Source organism: Enhydra lutris, unplaced genomic scaffold (genome assembly GCF_002288905.1).
Source record: "Enhydra lutris kenyoni isolate GAN:26980312 unplaced genomic scaffold, ASM228890v2 scaffoldscaffold1, whole genome shotgun sequence".
Taxonomy (NCBI): Eukaryota; Metazoa; Chordata; class Mammalia; order Carnivora; family Mustelidae; genus Enhydra; species Enhydra lutris.
In genome coordinates this window covers 64,810,057-64,828,825 of record NW_019154085.1, presented here as the reverse complement: position 1 = coordinate 64,828,825, position 18,769 = coordinate 64,810,057, and positions in this window count along the sequence as shown.

Below are 18,769 nucleotides of genomic sequence, written 5' to 3'. Positions count from 1 at the left end.
GTGAGCCAAAAAAATCCTGTTTTTATAGAGCATAAGAAGACAACGACTATTATCTCCTTTAAACCTCCCTTACCTCCCCCTCATGTTATAAATGAAATCTTTGCTCCTTGTTATAAATTAGGAAGGTCAGCGAGTTTGCATAACTTGTTCAAGGCTGCTGACTGGCAAGTGCCAGGGCTAGTATTCAGATTTGGACTTGAAACCTGTGCTTTCTTTGCTCTGCTCAAAGTAGCCTTTTTTTCTTCAGGGGGTAAAAAAAGTCCTTGCCAAGAAATTTGCTTTCTTAGAATTGTATGCTTAGCAAAAACGGGGAGGAAGATAATTTGGAAAACCCTCCTGGCTGGCCGTTCAGCGGATGATGTGTCCGGGTAAATCTGCACCTGATGGTCTGTGACAATCGGCTCGAGTACAGATGGGAACTCAGCAGAGGATGCCACGTCCCGCATCCTGAGTTACAGCCGTGCTTCCAGAAATGTCTGCTCAGCATAAGTGCAAATTGAAAATAAACTTGTAAACCATCATCAGTGATGTAGCTCAGAGACTTTATGGGCTGAAGTGTTTTTAAAGTTGTTTTTCATTACAGTCTGCCCTTTTTCAATGGGCAGAATTCATTTTCTCCTCTTTAAGTGTGCTCAGTGAGGGGAAAACGGATCTTGAAAGGAAGAGGTAGGTCTGATTTCCTGGTGTTGCACATGAAATGCATCCTATTCTTGAAAGCTGGGATCATCTCTTTCTCTCCCCACCGCAGGCCTCGGGGCTTCTCTAAAAGTCGATCATGCTCAGGTGAGCTGCTCCAAGGTACTCAAACTCTGTATCCAGCCAGAAGAGAGCTGCTGGGAGAGGAGAGTCCACAGCCACTGTGATGGGATGTTTAGTGTGGGCCCCTGAGCCAACCTCTGCTTTGGTTTACACAGTGGTTTTAGGTTTTTGACTCTGAAACCAGGACTTCTCAGTTTTAATCCTAGCTCATCTCTAACTAGCTCTGGGACCTTTGATTAACTACATAATTTCTCTGTGCTTTGAATTCCTGTGAAGTAGGAATATTATCAATAGCCCCTTTGTAGGATTTTAACAGGAACTAAGTGAGATAATCTATGTTAGATTATATACATGGATAGGCCATAACAATGCCTGGCAAAAGGTTTGAGTTATTTGGGGTTTTATGAAACGATTTCCTCCCCAGTGATTTCTTTTCACCATGCCTTCCTATCCTTAAAATAATTTGCTCCAGGATTTCAATACAAGATTTCCCCCTCGAAGGCCAGTATGATCTGTTTTACATGTAATTGACTCTGGATTCTAAAAACAATCAGTTTTCATTCCTAGTCTGTTCTCCCTAGGTCAGACACTGTGTCCTGTCAGGGGAGGAAGAATTCCTGTCCCCTCAAAGGTCCTTATCGTTGGACTAAGAATCAAATTGACATGAGACAGATTAACAGGGGAAAATAAAATTTAATAGCTTATGTACAGGGGATCCACACAGAGGCAAAATGAGGTCCATATGCCATCCTGAACTAAGGGGAAGAGGGTAGGATCTGGGACTTTAGAGGAAAGGAACGTACTTCACAGGGTGAAGGGAGAGCCCATGTTTAGTCATCGGATGTTTGTCCTGCCATACAGATGGGCCACTCAGATAACATTTATCTCTGCTAATAAACCTTATTCCAAGACAGACCCCCAATTTGATTCTTCTGTGAGGTTACGGGAGAGGCAAAGTTTTCTCTTGAGCACATAGGCTTTTTTTGTTTGTTTTTTAAAGATTTTATATATTTATTTGAGAGAGAGGGAGCACACATGACTGGGGAAAGGAACAGGGGGAGAGACAGACTTTTTGCTGAGCAGGGAGCTCCATGCAGCCTTGATCCCCGGAGTCGGGGAATCATGACTTGACCTGAAGGCAGACGCTTAATCGATTGAGCCACCCAGGCGCTCTGAGCTCAGAGGATCTTGATTCCTTCAGTTCAAAATAATCTTCATCTTGGGGCAGCCTGCCCTGGGCCTTTCTAGTCCCCTCAGGAAGAGCAATCAGTCCAGATGCCTCACCTCTGGTGGGCTTCCTCTCCCTGCTCATGCGAACTCCTTAGACTCAGATGCTTGTGAGGGTGGGTGCCTTTCTCTTCCCACCCCCGCTCTTCCTCCAGCACCTCACAGTACCTGCTAACCTGAAAAACCTGGGTCAAGGATTCTGGCAAGAATTGGTAACTTTCTCAAAGTTTTACATTACTAAGAAGTCTATAATGGCTAAACCAGATGTCAGAAAGGAAAATACTTCCTCTCAAACACAGAAAGTGTAGCTAGTGGTCTATATTAGCTGTAAAGGCTAGTCCATCTCCAGTCTTAGCCCTTACCAAACCTCCTCCATGAGCATCCAGGGCAAGCTCCAGACCCTGGCGGTTCACTAATCAGTAATTAAGAGACAAGCCTGTGTCCTGCCTGCCACTAACCTTAAGAGACTCTGAAAACCAAAGCTAACCAAACCCGTGAAGGAGGGATACCTGGGTTAAGCGTCTGCTTTCTGCTCAGGTCATGATCCCAGGGTCCTGGGATCGAGCTCCACATTGGGCTTCCTACTCTGTGGCGAATCTGGTTCTCCCCCTCCTTCCTGCTTGTGCTTTCTTGCTATCTGTGTCTCTCAAATAAATAAATAAAATATTAAAAAAACAAATAAACAATCAACCTGTGAAGGAAAAGAGAGCCTACCCTTTCTTTAAAAATGGGAGCTTCTCCAGGGTCTATCCCAGGCCCATTCCTATCTGCTGCTACTTCTCCTTCCTCTCCTCCCCTCCCTGTACACACCCCATGCTGGTCGATGTCTGGGAGGGGGTGGCCTCCGTTCTCTCCTTATCCCTCTCCAAGGCACAGAAGTCTCCTTTGCAGACTGCATATCAAAAGATCAGTTCATGGTGCTGTGCCTCTTTTCACTTGTTTCTTCTTCCTCCTGGCTTGAATACTGGACACCGAGTCTCCATCATTCACGAGAGGAGATCTGGCCCCTTGCTCTGTCTCTTCTCTCTCCGCAGCTGCCCTGGTTGGCTGCTCCAGAGCCTGCTGCTTCCAAGTAGATCTGACCACCCTCTGCTGTTATGGTGATTTTGCCTGCACTTCCTTCTTTCTCTTCATGGTGGTTGGGATGAGCAGGGTCCCAGGCCCGCTCTGCTTTGGGTAGAGACTCAGCCTTTTACTCTTTCTCTCCGCTTCTCCCTCAACCTTTTCTCTTTCTCCCACATAGATGCTGGGCTATGGTGACTGCTGTAGTTGGGCCTTGTTTGCTTAAGCGGAGGGACTTGGGAACAAATGTCTTTTTAAAAAATTGCTCTTGGGGCGCCTGGGTGGCTCAGTGGGTTAAAGCCTCTGCCTTTGGCTCAGGTCATGATCCCAGGGTCCCGGGATCAAGCCCCGCATCAGGCTCTCTGCTCCATGGAAAGCCTGCTTCCTCCTCTCTCTCTGCCTGCCTCTCCGCCTACTTGTGATCTCTGTCTGTCAAGTAAATAAATAAAATCTTTAAACGATTGCTCTTTGCGGGGCAGCTGGGTGGTTCAGTCGGTTAAGCATCTGCCTTCAGCTCAGGTCATGATATCAGGGTCCTGGGATCGAGGCCTGCATGGGGCTCTCTGCTTAGCAGTGAGTCTGCTTCTCCCTCTGCCTCTGTGATCTCTATCCCTCTCACTCTCAAATAAACAAAAATCCTTAAAAAAAAGTTTTGTTTCTTTTCTTTCTTTTGTTTGACTGTCAAATACACTTTTTACTGCCATCTCTTTGTCACTCCCTCTAGATCTGATGGATGTGTTTTAGCTGTATTTTCACATGAAGCAAGTAGAAATTTATTAGCTTAGAATAAGGTTGCGATGAACCTCTTGCATTCTTACTTCCTAGGACCCATTCACTCTCCTCCTGGGAATAGTTACCTTGTCTATGACTGGGAAGCTACTCTTTCCCATCCTCCATTCATGTCCTTTGGGTGGCACTCCTGTCCCCTGGGGCATATGGCTCAGGTCTGGGCAATCAGAGCATTGTTTTGTCCCACTCACAATGCTTGATTCGGGAACCAGAAACTAATAATACTTTTTCTGGGACTGTTAAGAAATGTTCTTTTCCACTGGATTTGAGAAAGGGGAATGTGATGTGGGAACTTCTGGAGCCATCTTCAATGTAGGAGGACAGCCTGCCTGAGAACGGGGCCCACACACATGGATATGTTAAGCCATGAATGGATAGAAATAGGGAGGGTGAGCTACAGGAAAGCACCCCTGAAGCCATGTCCCTCCTTGAACTTTCATTTCAACCTAATAAATTCTCTCTTAAGCCCATTTGAATGAGGTTGTCTGTCACTTGAAACGAAAAAAAATGCCAACAAAAGAGAGGAGGTTCAGTTCAAGGCTCTCTCCTTTAGTTTACCAGAGTTTTCATCATTCAGATTTGGGGCCCATCCCCACTTCATCGTAAATGATGTCATGATGTCTTCATCTGTTGTTCCTTATGTTTTTATCTTCCCTGGGATACAGTGAATGAGGCAGGATTTGAGTGTTCCTGGATTTTCTAGTGGCAATATCTTATTCATCCTAATTTGATAATTCTTACATTCATATTTTCAGACCACACTTTTGGCTTTTATATTTAGGCCCATAAACCATTTTGAGTAAATTTCTGTGTACAGTGTGAAGTGCCAGTCTAAAATCATTTGTTGCATAAAGGTATCCTACTGTTGCAGATCATTTGTAAAAAAAAGACTTTTTTCCCCTATTGACTAGGCACCATTGTTGACCATCCATGGATCATAAATGTAAGGATTTTTGAACCCTCAATTCCATTGATATATATTTCTATCCTTACACTAGTATCATATCATCTTGATTTGTAGTAGGTTTTGGAATTGAGTGATATAAGGTCTCGGGATTTTTTTTCTTCAAAATTGTCTCGGCTACTCTGAGGTCTTTGCCTTTCCATGTAACTCTTAGGATCAGGTTGTCAGTTTAAAAAAAAAAAGTCTGCTAGGATTTGGAATATTGAATTTTCTAATCCACGTACATGGAGTGACTTTCCATTTATATATTTTTTATGGTAAGAAAAATATTTTATTTTTTTTATTATGTTTCAGTCCACTTATTTAGATCATCTATATTTATCTCAGTAATTCATTGTAATTCTCCAGATCTAGAACTTGCCCTTCTTTTGTTAAATTTATTCCTAATTATTCCATTCTTTCTGATGCCACTGTAAACAAATGGTTTTCCAAATTCCATTTTTGAATTGTTCCAACCTTGTTATCATCCAAACTTATTAAGAGAAGAAGAAAATATTTGTATGCGTTGTTAATGGTTTTCATTTCTTTCTGTAGAATCTCTTTAACATCTGGTGTCATTTCCAGAGGACACCAGTTCTTCTGGTTCTAAAGTTCTAAAGAAGAACTTTAATGTTCTTACAAGGCTGGACTGCTAGCCACATATCTCAGTCTTTGTTTATCTAGGCATATTTTGCTCCATTTTTTAAAAAGATTTTATTTATTTATTTGGCAGAGAGAGACACACACAGAGGGAACAAAAGCAGGGAGGGCAGGAGGTAGAAGCAGGCTTGCCACTGAGCAGGGAGCCTGATGCGGGCCTCAATCCCAAGACCCTGGGATCATAACCTGAGCCGAAGGCAGCCGTTTAAGGACTGAGCCACCCAGGCATACTGGTTTGCTCCATTTTTGAAGAATAGTTTTGCTGGATATAGATTTATTTACTGACTTTTTTTTTTTTTTTTAAGAATTTTGAAAGTCATTGTACTCCCTTCTGGTCTCCACGGTTTCAGCTGAGAAATCAGTCACTAATAACACCATTGTTCCAAGAACTCCTTGCTGAAGTTCAGGATTATCTCTGGTCACACTCTCCCCCCCCACTAGAATTGCAGCTTCAGGCAATCAGAGCTACTGACTGCCTTGGCAGAGCTGCTGATGACCAGTACTGCTACTTTTACTGATAGCCTGAGCAAACAGGAGTTTTCATGTTCTGCTCCAAATCAAGTCAACTCCCTCCAGCAGCGAAGCTCTTCCTTTTCAAGGCTAGCCTCTCCCTGGCAAAATTACCTCCCTGACTGAGCTGGGGGAGAAGAGGAATGAATGGGAACCACCCTATGTTCTTAAATAGAGTTTGAGCAGCTTTTTAATGAATAAACATTCCTCAATGTGTTATTTGCCTTTAGTCCATTTCCAGGACCCTGAAATGGATATTTATGAAAATTTGAGCCAGTTTTCTACTTGCAATTTTGGGAAAAGGGTTTGCCAACCTCTTCACTCTACCACAGGCACTAGTTGGGTGATTTGAATTGCAATAATAATATCCACTTACACATATATTCATATCTTTTATTTTCTTTGACCATTTTTGAATCAATAGGAAATGACTGTTAGTCAAAATCATTCTGTTGTAATTGTATAAAAGCTTTGAAAGTTTGGTTACTCTCTATAATCCACTCACCATAACACCATACTAAATAGAAAATTGCCTAATTAATGATCCTTAATCCTCACCAAACTGTAAGGTCCATTTTGGTAGGGACTTTGTCTCCTTTGTTCATCAGCTATATTCCTAGGACCTAGCACAGTCTGATATATTACAAGGTACTTAAACTTATTTTTAAATATTTGCTAAGTAAATGAGGAAATTTCTCCTAATGTTCTTCATCTCATGTAGGTGAGATTGTCCTAAGATAATAGTGAAAGGTCCAGGAAATGTAGAAGGCATTTTAACTAGAATTCAGTACCTAAATAATTGGTCACTGGGGTCTTCTTTATTTAGGAAAGCACTGCTCTGCCCTCAAAATGAGTGGTTATTTAGCTTATTTTGGTGAACCCGACCTAACCTTGTTTTAGAAGGCATTTAGCTGGTAATCATAGTTTTAGGAAGAAAATGTAATAGCATGGGAAAATTAGGAGTTGGAATTTTGATTTGCCTCTGTCAATAATTGGTTGAGTGTCATTCTCTCTAGGCCTCCATTTCCTCATTTAAAGTGATAAAATTGGACTATATTTTTTTGATTTGCAAATATGGCTAAGCAGAAGAATCACTCATTAAGATTGTCCCAAAGTTAGAATTTCCTGTACTTTTAAAAGCTCCAATGATAAGGGCTTTTTCCTTTTCCTCTTCCTTTTCTCCTTCCTTCCTTCCTTTCTCTCTGTTTTCTTTTTTCTTTCTTTCTCTTCCTTCCTTTCTATAGTTACCTACTGGCAAATGGATGGCATTTGAGAATCCCTGGACTAGGTGATCTCAAAGTTGCTTTCAGTTTGAAAACTTATCTCTTCCATTCCCCTCAACAAAAGTGCAATTCTCTGGACTGTGTACTTGGGTCATCCCAAACCTCTGTAGGGAGGGTAAGTCTTTGAAGATGTAGTTTATTCAGGCAGCACACGATAGGTTCTGACTTGTTTTTGTGGAGTCACACAGAACCTTGGTTGCATGTGAAATAGGAACTGGATAAAGGAAACTTACATCTTTTTTGGCTGACTGGTGATTGACAGAGGTAGAGAACTGCTAATTATCTAATAAATGAAGCTGGCAGAGTAATTTGATCACTTTTTCTTTTCTGAACCTACAAGTGACTGTCTGCTACTATCTTTGTCATTTCTCACCCTTTAGGAAAATAGCCCTTCCCAGCATGAGTTTATTTTAAAATAAATTGAATAAGGCTTTACATGTAATGAGGGTGTATTGGGCACTGTGCACAGGTCTCTGCTTGACATATTCCACAGTCTGTTTTCCTGGGAATAAAATAAAATGAACTTTGAGAAAAGTGTGGCAGATAACTGCCTAGCCTAGTAAATGTTTTTTGCTCAAACAGAGGCATTTGATTCCTTTTTGTCTGTGAGAAATAAAGACCCACCTAGGTCCCTAAGAGGAAAGCTGAGATCAATGAGATGGTCTAAAATGCTAGTGCTGTGTATGTTGCTAGAAGAGAATGTTTCCCTTACATGCCAAAATCCAGTATTTGCTGAATTAGACTTTCACCAGGCAAACCTATGTGTGTGGTAGAATGCTCCCAAAGTACCAGAGATGTATTGTGTTCTCCAAGTCGAACCCCAGGCTATATTTTCCTATCCATGCTAGTGAACTTGGTGCTTCTTCTAAAAGATAACAATTCTATTTTGAAAGCAGAAAATAATAAATAATTTTAATATACAATTCTCTGCTTAGTGATTTTGTCTTCTTGGAACAATGAACCACTTTGTTTGACAGAAATATCTGATAGTGGTAGTCATTTCGATTAAATTATAATATGTGCTCTAGCAGAAATATAATCTATCCACTAAAAATATCATATATAAAGAGAAGAACTGCATATAAAATGTTTATAGCTTTAAGTAATAAAGATCAGATTCAAGATAGTATGGAAAATATTGTTAATATGGAAAAAGAAACGGGAAAATTATTTGAAAGGAATGTAGAGAGTAAATAAAAACTGCATTACCATGGTAGGATCTTTTCCTTTTTCATACTTTCTATAAGGTAGTTTTAAAAAATTTAAATATTACAGTGGTTAATTAAAAATGAATGCTGGGGTGCCTGGGTGTCTCTGTCAGTTGGGTGTCTGATTCTTGGTTTCAGCTCAGGTCATGATCTCAGGGTTATGAGATCAAGGCATGCATTGGACTCTTTGCTCATTGCAGAGTCTGCCTGAAATTCTTTCCCCTTTCCTCTCCCTCCCTCCCTGCTCCTCCAACCACTTGCTCACTCACCCTTTCACTTTCTCTCTCAAATAAATAAATAAATAAATAAATAAATAAATAAAATCTTAAAAAAAAAAAGAATGTTAATTGAATGAAGATCATCTAAATGGTCTGAGCACCTCTTCTCTCCTGAGCTCCATTTCCACACACATTCCTTCAACCAAAAGTCACAGAGGGAGGGAACAAGTGCTCATATATGGGGAAAAGAGGAGGTTGAGCTGATCACAAACTTAATATGGGTCTGGCTGTCCCAAGTTTTGGTGATTTAGGGGTAGTGGACCACTAAGCACATCTACACTATTGTACTAAGTATGAGAGCATCCATATTACAAAGGATATTGACCAAAGATATTGACAAGGAGGAACGCTGACAAATGAATGCTGAAAACATCGCTCCATCTGTTCTCTCAATCTTGCACTTAAGTGGTCATCCATACCTATCCCAATCTCCAGTGCCACTACCTTGAATACCCCATTACCATTACTTACTCTGCTTTAGAACCTTAGAACCTTTGGGTTACTCCCTATATTCTACAGCAAACACTTTCTGATACCATCCTTCAGCCAAAAGAACTTTCAAGGCATTTTTTTCTCTTTTGTTCTTTGCTCACACCATTCTCTCTGTATAGTGTGTCTGCCCTCTTCTTTGATAAGCTTTTACTCCTCTTACTTTATTTAGTTTAGTTGTCATCTATTCTACAGCATTTATCACAAAGTGGTAAAAACTCTACAAAGTGACATACTTTCTCAACTACTCTTTCAACATATCCTTTTCATACCACTGTTACATTAGTAATCACAGGATATGCTTACAATGTTTTTTTCCTCTGTACCTGAACACTCAACTTGTCTGAGAGAGTGACCCTACCTTATTAATCTTGGTATACTCCTATTTAATAATTTTTGACATTGAACAACAATAAATACTTCTTGAGTGAAAAAAATAACCATTTATCAGTTATTATATGAATGAGTGAATGAATTCATGAACTGTCAACAATTCTTTTCCAGAATAGTAGAATAGGAACCTCTGCAAATCTGCTTCTCCATGAAATCAATGAAAACCCTGGAAAAAACTGTCATAATAAACTTTCTCAGAACTCTATAAATGAACTAAAGACTTGCAACAATCTGAGGGTTTAAGAAATATAACTGGGCCTTTGCAAGTCTGGGATTTTAATTTGCCAATCCCATCCACCTCTCCCTAGCTCTGCAGTAGTCTTTCAAAATAACATCCCCACAACTATGGTAGCTATGGAAACTGGCAGCCTACAAGCCAATGGAAGAGATGTAATGGATTCAGAGTACCCCCAAATACCAATTATTTGGGAGAATAGCTCCAAAGAATTGTCACTCTTTGATCAGAAAACTCACTGAGGGGCTCTATTTTCAGGGCTTGCCTTTATTGAACTTGATACAGATCTCACTCTGTGAAAACAGCCCTATCCACACAGCATTCCTCAAATACAATCAGTGGCAACTATTTAACATTACAGCTGCCTGAGGCGATGTTACCAGTTGGGAATAATAAGAAATTGACCAAATTCTTAAAATGAAAAGCTGGAGATTGAGATGTCCATAGGAGGTTTTGAAAAGTTCTGGCATTTTCCTCAAATTCTAAAAGGTCATACACATACCAGACTATGCACAATACCCAGGAATGACCTAAGAAGTCCTGATGGTCATAATTCCGGTTAACTTGGAAGCTCTGTGCAAAGAGGAAGTAAAGGTGAGGGTGAAGTTGTAAACTGCTTGCTGGAGCATTAGTGCACTCATGCTCCTGTCTCCTCGCTCCATGGTACCTCTGCAAAGACTGGAAAACACATTGGTTCAGGGCATTTAAAGACATCTCCATCCAATCACTAGCTGACCACTAACCTCACTGAATAGAGACTTTCATGGCCACACATGATAAAGAATATAGACTTTATAAAGTTACTCCAGAAAAATCAGTAAACAAAGAAATAGTTAACAACTACCACAACAAACAGCAATAATAATAGACCTGGGGAGGGGACAGAAATTGAATATTCAGAATTGGCAAATTGTATTATTTAAAATGTCCAATTTTCAACATAAAAAGAATATGTAAAGAAACAGGAAAGTATTTCCCATTTAGAGGAACAAAACAGTCAATAGAAACTGTCTTCAAGGAAGCCATGTTGAACTTATTAAAGACTTTAAACTAGCTCGAATAAATACATTAAAAAAACTACACCACATAGAGAGTATTAATAGAGAAATTATGACTAAGAAATAAATAGAAATTATTTTCAAGAGTACATGAAGCATTTTCCAGGATAGGCAATATACTTGGCTATAAAACAAGAATTTACATAGATTTAAAATAAATGAAATCTTTCAAAGTCTATTTGTCAAGAAATGCAGTTTGATTAAAAATGAACAATAGAAAGATATTGAAAATCTTCAAATATTTGAAAATAAAATAATACTCTTAAATGATATAGGAGTCAAAGAAAAATCAAAAGGGACATTAAAAATATTTTGAACTAAATGCAAACAAAACCAAAATATATCAAAATTTATGTGATACACCTAATGCAGTGATTTAAGAGAAATACAGAATACAAAAAAGCCTATATTAGAAAAGGAGGGTCTAAAATAAATAGTCCAACCTTCACCGAAAAACCAAACCAAACCAAACAAAAAACCTTAATAAAAAAGATGAGATGAAACAAACAAAACTGAACAATAAGCAGAAGTATGGAAGTGAAACAGACTAAGGTGGAAATCAATAAAATAGGGAAATAAAAGCAATAGGGAAAAATCAATGAAGCCAAACTTGGTTCTTTGTAAAGATCAATAAAATTGATGAGTCTTTATCTAGGTTGAAAAAGAAAGGGAGAAGACACAAATTACCAAAATCAAGAATAAAAGAAGGGACACCACTACCAAGACTGCAGGAATTAAAAAGGATTGTAGGGAAGAATATGAAAAATTCATGCAAAAGTAGTATATCCATACAATAGAGTACTTATCCAAACACAAAAGAGTGAAGTTCTTATATGTGCTACAATGTAGATGAACCTTGAAAACATTATGCTAAGCAAAAACCGCCAACACCAAAGGTCACATAGGCTTCGTAACTATATTTATGTAAAATGTCCAGAATAAGTAAATCCACAGAAATAGAAAACACAGTAGTAGTTTCCAATGGCTGAAGGGAGGAGAATGGAAAGTGACTGCTGATAGGTCACTTTTTTGGGGTGATGAAATGTTCTGAAATTAGTATTGGTCAACATACAACTATGTGAGTATACCAAAGGCCCTAAATTGTATATTTTAAAAGAAACAACTTTATTATATATGAATTACTTGTTAATAAAGAAAAAGTGTCTGTGATTAGAACAGAAAACTGGAGAAAATGACCCCACCCCCCCCAAAAAAGACCCCAAGAGTTTTAAATTTGCTTCTCTTGAGTTTGTTTTCTGCACAAACTATGGTTAAAACTTAACCCAAGCCATGTTATTGCCCTCCTTAAAACCCTTTGAAGGCTCTCCAAGTGTGGTCTGTGGCATTCTTGGGATTCTTACTAATATTATAGATTCCTAAATAGATTTCTTGCTAAAAATGCAGATTGTTAAAAGCTTTTAATGTCTTTGTTAGAATCTTTATTTTTCACAACTCCCCTCTTTCAGTTCTTACACATGGTAAAATTTAAGAACTGCTGAGTTTGATTTTGGTCTAAACTAATTTGGCTTACAGGGATTTGTATGACTTAGTTCTCCCTCCCATTCCAGTATTAACTCTAATTCCATCTCCAACTCACCATGCTTTATCCACATCAAATAACTTTCATTTCCTTGTATGGTTCATAGACAATTTATAAGCAAATGAGCATGGCTATGTTCTAATAAAACTTTATTTATAAAAATGGTTGGTCATATATACAACAGAATACTATGCAGCCATCAAAAGAAATGAAATCTTGCCATTTGCAATGATGTGGATGGAACTAGAGGTTATTATGCTGAGCGAAATAAGATAATCAGAGAAAGACAATTATCATATGATGTCCCTGATATAAAGAATTTGAGAGGCAGGGCAGTGGGTATGGGGGGTAGGGAAGGAAAAAAATTAAACAAGATAGGATCAGGTGGGAGACAAACCATAAGCGACTCTTTATCTTACAAAACAAACTGAGGGATGCTGGGAGGAGGGAGTGTAGGGAGAGGGTGGTTAGGTTATGGATATTGGGGTGAGTATGTGCCATGGTGTGTGCTATGAAGTGTGTAAACCTGGCGATTCACAGACCTGTACCCCTGGGGCAAATAATATATTATATGTTAATAAAAATAATTAATAAAAAATGGGGTGGCTCATATTTTGTTGACCCTGCTCTAATGAATAAAGATCTGATACTTCAAAAACAAGGTATAGAATAAATAATCCTCTGAGAAGTAGCTAAAATCTCAGTTTTAAATATATATTTGTATATTATTAGTTTGAAATTTGTCTCCTTTAATGTAACAGAAGCTCTATGAGAATAAAGATTGAGTTTATTTTGTTCAGTAGTATATTCCCTCTCCTAGGGCAGTGCTCAGTATATATTTGTTGAATTAATAAATGAGTTAAGGGACACATACTATCAGCACTGTTGCAGGAGTTGGCTCTAGAATTACAAACAATGGAAAATCAAAAAGTATAATGATGAGGATTTTTTAATATGTTTCGTTTATTACTACTTTCCCAGTGGTCGGAATCTTGCATGGTACATAATAAGTGCCCAATCAACATTTGTTAAATAAATGCAAAACTGATTGGATAAATGAATAAAGGTGGATGCAACCCTTGCCTTCATGGAACTCTGTTTGGGTGGAAGATAGAGATAAGTCAATGGATAATTATCACGAAGTATGATCATTAGATTTAAAAAGACAGAGTGTTTTAAAAGCAAATAGAATATAGCTCAGAGTTGGTGGAGAGGAGTGTCAGGGAAGGGTTCTAGCATGATGGTCTTCTGAGCTAAGGATGAGAGATTAGGAGCAATTATCCAGATGACAGGTGGAAAAATGGCAGGAGGAAGAGAGGTTCAAGCAGAGAGGATAACGTGGAAAGCCCAGACAAGAGAGAGAATGTACTGAGTATGGCCAGACCACAAAGAAGTGAGAGATAATGCTTGAGAGGAAAACAGGATCTGATCAACTTATTTTTAAAGGCATTTTAGCTTTCATTCTGCAGCCTTGGGGAACCTTTGGGTTGGGATGAAATAATATGATCAGATTTGTGTTAAATGATTACATGTCCAGGCACCTTAGTGGCTCAGTCAGTTAAGCTCAGTCAGTTAAGCATTTGGCTCAGGTCTTGATCCCAGGGTCCTGGATTTGAGCCCCATGTTAGGCTCTCTTCTCAGCAGGGAGCCTTCTTCTCCCTCACCCTTTGCCTACCTCTCTGCCTATTTGTGCTTTCTGTCAAATAAATAAATAAAATCTTAAAAAAAAAGATTTCATGTCATAAGAAGAAATTCATGGGAGAAAGGAAGGATGAAGGGACAAAAGGATAATTATTTTCTAATAGCTAAAGGAAGTCCAGTGACCTGTCCAGGATGGGAATGGGTAGCCTTAGGAATGAATGAGCTCCCTGTATCTGGAGTTAAGTAAAGCAAAGGTGGATGAGCATTCATCTGAACTGAAATTTGTTGAATTAGAACACAAAAGGGTCTTTTGGCTACTTAGACTTTTAGGATTTATGACCTTTCTCCTATCGCTATTAAAGAATGAAATAAATTAAAAGAAAAATTAGAATAAGAGGAAAATTAACTTTGTTTTGAGAACTGTTTGAGACCTTGGAATTTTCCTTGAGATAACAGAAACTTTAGTTAATTTAGTTATTTAGAAAGTGCTTACTGAGCTCCTTGTCTGAGTCTGTTTTTGGTGCTGAGCATACAACATGGACAAAGCAGACACAATGCCTGGCTTCATAGAAACGATGGTCTGGAGCGGGACATAGACTAGAATCAAATGAGGCTGGTTCCCAGATTTCTAACTTGAACTAGGGCTAATGGGCCCAATTATTGAGATAGGAAAATTGGACCAGGAGCAGATTTTGAGAGAAGATAAATAATGTCTGCAAAGTCTAAGGTTGGTAATCATTGTTCTGATCCATTCTAAAGGAGCTCATCTACTCTTTAAACATGAAGGACAATGACCCAGAAAATTCTCTTCTTATAACAAGGGATTGACATTAGGAACTATTTGTGACTTAAGAATTATATTTGGTGAACTTCCTATTTAGAGAGATGATATGATATAATCAAATGCATTAGTGAAGGATTTTGTATTTTGAGAAACTCTACACCTCTCATACTATGTCTGCCCATACCTGCATGCTTCTTTTGAGTTATGGAAAGGCCATAAAGAATATTGATGAGCAAATGCTGACTTGAGTCTTGAAGGCTGAGTAAAATGGAGGTGTGATGTAGGGAGATTGATCACCCCAGACCATGAAGTAGCTACCTTGATACAGGAGAGAAGACTTTTTTTTTTTTTTTAAAGATTTTATTTATTTATTTGACAGACAGAGATCACAAGTAGGCAGAGAGGCAGGCAGAGGGAGAGGGGGAAGTAGGCTCCCCGCCAAGCAGAGAGCCCAATGCGGGCTTGATCCCAGGACCCTGAGATCATGACCTGAGCTGAAGGCAGAGGCTTAACCCACTGAGCCACCCTGGCACCCCCAGGAGAGAAGACTTTAAACAAGCCCTTGTTGAACATTTCTGTGACGTTTAATAAAGTTAAGTGAGAGGTGCCTTCACCCTACCTATGCAATTGCTGAACGGTCTGGAGATTTCAAACCATATCCAGTTGCCCATACATAGCTGTAAATACAGATTAGACATGGCTGCTGACTCAGGATAGGGGGCTGGGACAGGTTTGCTTGCTCAAAGCTTTTCAGCAAATTCTATAGCCCATCATTCAATCTACTCTTAATTTCATAGAAATATATTTTAAATTATTAGAGCTATTCAGAGTTTTGTATAATCTTCCATTTGAAGAACGAAAGTATCAGCATGTAATGTAAGTGAAACTTACTGGTTCTTGTTTCAGGTTGGGGCTTAGACACAATTTACATTGCAATGAGAATGGATTTAGTATTTGAGAGACTTAAGCATAAGGACTATATATGCATTACTATGTTTCTTTTCTAGTTAACAGACACTAACCAACGCTATTCTAATCCATTAGGTTTATTCATGAAAGAACAAAAATGCTGATTCCATGGACCAAGCTATAAATAATGCTGGCTTGATGATCATGGGATCACAAGTTCTTCTATAGTGAACTAGCTTCCATTAAAGCATTCAGGAATTAGGAATTCTAAGAAATATATTCTGATTTTGAATAACAAGGAAGCTTGAGCTTTTAAGAATATTCAACAATCCACTCCTAAAATGTATAAACACTTGGTAATAACATTGTGTAATAAATATTGTGTCTGATTCCTGGTTAGCCTTCAAGAAATATATACTGAGTTAATGGTTGAATGAATGAATATGCTTTCATGGGCTTTCATCAATATTCTGCCATCTACCCAAGAGTAATAAAGCAAAATGATAGTTTTCTCAACTGAAATTGATTTTACAGTTTATTAGAAAGCTAATGTAAATCTTTTTATTTTGATTTTGATTTTAAAGCTGGACTTTAAACCTAGGTTGCCTCAATTTGTACCTCCTTCTAATGTGGAGAGAACAGTATCCAATAATCTCTTTCTCCACTGAAAATGTTAGGGATTTCACTTATTACTTAATCTAGGACTATGGAAATCCAAGCAAGTCCAGTCTCTGGACAGTTATAGCACACCTGCAAAATTTAATGCAAAAGAATGTAGCATTTCTGGTATGGACATCAGAATCAACTGAGTATAATTATAAAGCAGAAGTAAGGAACAGAAAACAAGTGAAAAATTAAGCTGATATACAAGAAAATGTGAATGGACAAACACCATTTTCGAAAAAGCACAGTTTGAGAACTCCCTCTGGGGGACTCCTCCCTGTTTTAAACTTCTCTACTTAGAAGAAAATTTGATGGAAAGTGGCTTGGTACTTTTCATAATAGCAAAAACCAAGTAACTTTGGTCCACATAATCTGAAAACAGGTGAATTTCTCTTCATCTTCACCTCACCCTGAATAACTGCTTTCTGTTCCCTTCCTTCCCTTCCTTCCTGCTCTTTGTTCACTGTCTCTTTCAAAAGTTCTCACTGTCTCTGTGGCTGATTCTTTGTTACTTGAGTCATTTTCTCCTCCATTTGCCTTAAAAATAAGAAAGCATGTGCAAAGCCTTTGCAAAATGTGCTTTGTGTTTTTGTTGAAAAACATTTATTTATGTCTCCGTCTGATGTAGGTTACTTCTAGATTCAAAGTAGAGGGACAACCCTCCCTCTGAGGATCCTGTAGGCAACCTTGCCTATGGCAGTTAAAAGCATTCTTGGATGAGAGTTTCTGCCTAAAAAAAACCCCAGTTCTCATGTTTTGCCATTTAATATTAAGTAATCCTGATGGTTGTTCTAAACCTTTTTTTTTTTTTTTTTAACCTATGCCTAGATTTTGAGGCTGTTGTCCCAGGTATTTGCACAGTCGTTGGACTGCAAATCTGGATTCTGCATCTTTTTTTTTTTTTTTTAAGATTTTATTTGAGAGAGAGAATGAGAGAACAAGTGAGAACAGAGGGAGAAGCGGACTCCCCACCAAGCAGAGAGCCTGCTGCAGGGCTTGATCCGAGGACCCTGGGATCATGACCTGAGCTGAAGGCAGATGCCTAACCAACTGAGCCACCCAGGTGCCCCTCTTTCGTTTTGTGCTAACCTTCCACACTCGTTTATTACTTCAAGCACTGACTGCCTATTTGGCCTTAGGTGTATTGCTAATATAAGCCTTTAAATGTGTGTATACTTTAAAACCAGAGTTTTCTCTTTTGTTTTCAACATTGTGAATCGTATCAAGAGCAGCAGGATGTGGAGGAGGAGTCAAGATGGCGGAGAAGTAGCAGGCTGAGACTACTTCAGGTAGCGGGAGATCAGCTAGATAGCTTATCTAAAGATTGCAAACACCTACAAATCCAACGGGAGATCGAAGAGAAGAAGAACAGCAACTCTAGAAACAGAAAATCAACCACTTTCTGAAAGGTAGGACGGGCGGAGAAGTGAATCCAAAGCGACGGGAAGATAGACCGCGGGGGGAGGGGCCGGCTCCCGGCAAGCGGCGGAGCAACGGAGCACAAAATCGGGACTTTTAAAAGTCTGTTCCACTGAGGGACATCGCTCCAGAGGCTTAACCGGGGTGAAGCCCACGCAGGGTCAGCGTGGCCTCAGGTCCCGCAGGGTCACAGAAGGATCAGGGGTGTCTGAGTGTCGCAGAGCTTACAGGTATTAGAACAGGGAAGCTGGCTACAGAGACAGAGCCGAGGAGTAAGCTCTAAGCTCGGGGTTACCTTGAACCGGTCGCAGGCTCGGTCAGCTCGGAGCGCGGCCGGAGGCAGGGTGACAGGAGTAAATCGGCGCTGTTCTCTGAGGGCGCACTGAGGATTGGGGCCCCGGGCTCTCGGCTCCTCCGGGCCAGAGACTGGGAAGCCGCCATCTTCATTCCCGCCCTCCGGAACTCTACGGAAAGCGCTCAGGGAACAGAAGTTCCCGAAAGCAAACCCGAGCGGATTACTCAGCCCGGCCCCTGGTAAGGGCGGTGCAACTCCATCCGGGGCAAAGACACTTGAGAATCACTACAACAGGCCCCTCCCCCAGAAGATCAACAAGAAGCCCAGCCAGGACCAAGTTCAACTACCAAGGAGTGCAGTTTCAATACCAAGGAGAGCAGCGGAATTCCAAAGGAGGAGAAAGCAAAGCACGGAACTCATGGCTTTCTCCCCATGATTCTTTAGCCTTGCAGTTAATTTAATTTTTTTCTTTTTCAATTTATTTTTCTTCTTCTGCTAAATTTTTTTAACTTTTAACCTTTCCTTTTTTAACGTTTTTTAACTAGTTTATCTAATATATATTTTTTTTCCTTTTTATATTTTTTCTTTATTGGTTTTCTTTTTTTAATTGTTTCTTTTTTTTTT